Genomic DNA, 3,975 nt, shown 5'->3' with positions numbered 1-3,975 from the left:
AGATTAATTTCCCAGAAGCCAGCAAAATCTATCTCTGCGGGCTGAATCATTTCCCAGGAGACTATGGCACTGCTCTCCAGCCTTTGAGTCACAGCAAACACAGTTGTTATGGTTTGGATAATAGTTTGGGTGTCCCCTAGAGGCCCTTGTGTTGGGGGGTAGGCCTCCAAGTTTAATGTTATTGGTTAATAGATTAATGTTAATTGTTAATGGATTAAGAAGAGACTTGATCTAATCATGGTGTTTGGGAGGTGAGCAGAATGAGAGGTCCTTAGATCATTGGGGCATGCCCTCATAAGGTAGTTATGAAAGGCTTGGTGATTAAGCTGTTTCAATCTGTGTTTACTTTCTGCTTCCCAGCTCACCTTGCAATTCTTTCTCTGTACACCTTCGACTATCTAAAAGCAGAATGTGTACCAGATACTGGACCAATGGTATCACTCAATCTTAGTCTGTGAACCTCCAAAACTATGAGCCAAAATTAATCTTCTTCCTTTATAAGTAACCCTTCTTAGGTCTTTTTCATAGTGATTGAAAGATGACAAACACAGGGATACATGAATGAGACTGCTAAGAAGTGGAGATGACCTTCCCAAGGTCTTCTGCTGCTCCAAGCCCTCCCATAAGTATGTTTGAGTGGAGGGTGGATGAATACTTCAGCAATTTATAATCCAATCACAGTGACCTTGCTATGAGGTTCTCTGGTCTAGGGAATGAGGAAAGGTGAGAAAAGCATTTTGTGGTCCAAGTATACCCAGAGCAGATTTGTGTGATGTCTCTGACTTTGTGCCAGTGACATCAGTGTCCAGAAAAGTAATACAGAGAGAAATCAGGGTATAGTGCCATTCAGGGGCTAGGAGGGTAGGTTGAAGTCACACAGATCTGAAGTCAAATCCCCTCATTGTGTTAGCCAGGTTAGTATCCTGGACAAGTTACATAACGTGTTAAACCTTGGTTTCTCCACCTGTAAAATGGAACTCCGCCTTAGAAAGCACTTTGAAGATAAGTGAAATAAGGTATGTACAATAATCTCTTTCTTTCAAGCTCAAAAAAGCATTTTTTATTTGAGACAAAGTAAGTCTAGCTGAAAGGATTAGAGTTCTAAGCACTCAAAACTCAACTGTTGGCGGTACTATATTGACTTCGTAAATTTTGCTTCTCCTGCGTCAGAAACGAGTATCCAAACTGTATTTTCCAAGCTGGACAAAAAGGAAGGCAAAGGAAACACTGGCAGTGACTTCTAATCTGATAATGCTGCTCACTCCCAAATCCCACTGAGCAGGCCCTCGCTGGCTAGACTGTGCCAACCCATTACCAAGAACTCAAAAGTAAGGAAAAGAGGGAACACATGATGTGGGGAAGAGCAGGCATCCACAGCTTCAAAACTCGCTATGGAAGGGGTAATCCTTCTGAGTGGCACAACTCACCATGGTACAGAGCCACCAGTTCCTGTTGTGGCTAAGTAAGGGAGACATAGCCTCGCTGCTCAGTTCAAAGTCAAAGACCTGAAAGTTCTCAGCAGTCCCTGTTGGCATCACACATGGGAATAACAACAAATACCTCAGTGTGGGGAACTGGATCAGAACCTGGGCTGTGGTTTTGTTGTGCTTGTCAGCAATTGCCTTGATCCTGGGTTCTTCCAAGAGGGAAGGCTCCTCGGTCTTGGTCCAGGCCTGTAGGGACAGCCAAGGGGACTGTAAGCAGTCACCATGATGCCTTTGGAATGGCAGTACTGGTTTAATTTCTCCTCAGTTAGGTACAGGTGGCATCGATCGGCTTAACTGCCATCTTGTATTTTCAACCAGGCTTAAGAGCTTCCTGATCTGCAAATGGTTGAAACTGGAGATGACAGTAGACTTTATCAGCACTTTATCCACCAGCTCCTCCATGGCAGCCCACCTGTCCAAAAAATCAGTGTTGGTGCCAGCCCTAAGGTGTAGCAGGTAAAACTGCCCCTGCATTGTCAGCAACCCATATGAGCGCCAGTTCAATTCCCAGCTGTTCCACTTCCAATCCAGCTCTCTGCTATGGTCTAGGAGAGCAGTAGAGGATGGCTGAAGTCCTTAGGATCCTGTACCCATGTGGGAGACCTGGAAGAAGCTTCTGGCTCCTGGCTTCAGATTGGCACAGCTCCAGATGTGATGGCCATTTATGGAGTGAACCAATGTATGGAAGACCTCTCTTTCTCTCTCTCTCTCTCTCTCTCTCTCTCCCCCTCTCCCCCCAGTAACTCTGCCTTTAAAAAAAAATCTTAAAAAAGATCAGTGTCTCTGGGAATCACATTGGCCACCACATCCAAAGGGAAATACTTCCAGCCAGTTGGCCAGTGGGTAAGACATTGGTCCTGGTACTCCAGCTTCAGGGAGCTGAGTGTCTTCTGGCAACTCCTTTTACCAGGCTCTTGTCATGGAAAGTGCACCACAGCTGGCTGATGAGGAGGAGCTCCTCACACTTCACCACCTGTTCATTGAGCTCTTGCAGAGCCACCCCTACCTAGCTCTTGTTCGGGTACACGTGGGCACAGTCAATGTGGCAGTACCCAAGGTCGATCACTGTCTTCATGGCCTCTGTCACCTGGCTCAGAGACGACTTCTAGGTGCCCAGCCCCAGGACTGGCATCTTGGTGCCACTGAAGAGCACAAGGTGCATTGCCATGGCTGCCTGTCGCAGACCCCAGCCCAGAATCATTGTCCACAATTACTTTTGTTAAAGATTTTTTTTTATTTATTTGAGAGGCAGAGTTACAGAGAGAGAGAGAGGGAGAGACAGAGAGAGAGAGGACTTCCATCCACTGGTTTGCTCCCCAAATGACCACAATGGCTGGAGCAGGGCCTATCTGAAGCAGCCAGGAGCTGCTTCTGTGTCTCCCACGTGGGTAGAGGGGCCCAAGTACTTGGACCATCTTTCCCAGGCCGTTAGCCAAGATCTAGATTAGAAGAGGAGCAGCTAGAACACAAACTGGCACCCGAATGGGATGCCAGCACAGGTAGAGGCTTAACCTACTATGCTAAACCTACTACACCACACTGCTAGGCCCTATACAATAATTTCTTTTCTTTTTTTAAACCCTTGTGTTGAGGGCTGGCTTTCAATAGACAGAAGCAAGGTAGCTGCTCTGCTACACAAGAAACCCCGACCCAGAAGCAGGTCATCTATGAATGGTTTAGCACCAGGTTCCCCTCGAACATACATTGCCTGATAGGCAAGAGAGCACTCCCCTTCCCGGCCACACCCCATTTCTCAGGAGAAAGGGCTCTCCACACCAGACCCTGGTCCTGAGGGCAGCCGAGGGGAGCACTTGGTGCGGGCCACTGAGGGAACGGCAGAGGCACAATAATTTCTAAGAGAGTAAAACAGTGATATCCAGAGACAGGGGAATGGAGGAAATGTGGAGCTATTGGGTCAAAGGTCACAAAATATCAGCTAGGCAAATGAGAAAGTTCTGAACAATGTACAGGATGTTGACTACAATTATTATTGAATTATGGGGCCGGGACTGTGGCATAGTGGGTAAAGCCACCGCCTGCAGTGCCAGCATCCCATATGAGTGCCTGTTCAAGTCCCGGCAGCTCCACTTCCAATCCAGATCTCTGATATGGCCTGGGAAAGCAGTGGAACATGGCCCAAGTCCTTGGGCCCTTGCACCTGCATGGGAGACCCAGCAGAAGCTCCTGGCTCCTGGCTTCTGGCTTCAGATCAGCACAGCTCCGGCCATTGTGGCCAACTGGGGAGTGAACCAGGGGATGGAAAACCTCTCTCTCTCTCTTTCTCTGCCTCTCCTTCTCTCTCTGTGTAACTCTGAGTTTCAGATAAATGAATATTTTGAATAATAATAATATTGAATTACGTACTTGATATTTGTTCAGAGTAGATCTGAGCACACACACGGTAACTATGTGAGGTGATGAATATGGGTTAACTAGCTTGATTATGGCAATAATTTCACTATGTATACATATATCCAAACATAACATT

General features: G+C 46.9%; 1 pseudogene; it reads right to left on the bottom strand.

Moving 5' to 3' along the window:
• Positions 1-1,379: 1,379 nt before the first annotated feature.
• Positions 1,380-2,655, bottom strand: LOC100345476 (aldo-keto reductase family 1 member B1-like; annotated as a pseudogene).
• Between the last annotated feature and the right edge of the window lie 1,320 nt (positions 2,656-3,975).

Source organism: Oryctolagus cuniculus, chromosome 1 (assembly GCF_964237555.1).
Source record: "Oryctolagus cuniculus chromosome 1, mOryCun1.1, whole genome shotgun sequence".
Taxonomy (NCBI): domain Eukaryota; kingdom Metazoa; phylum Chordata; class Mammalia; order Lagomorpha; family Leporidae; genus Oryctolagus; species Oryctolagus cuniculus.
Note: the sequence above shows the minus strand (reverse complement) of the source record. Positions and strands in the feature narration are given on the sequence as shown.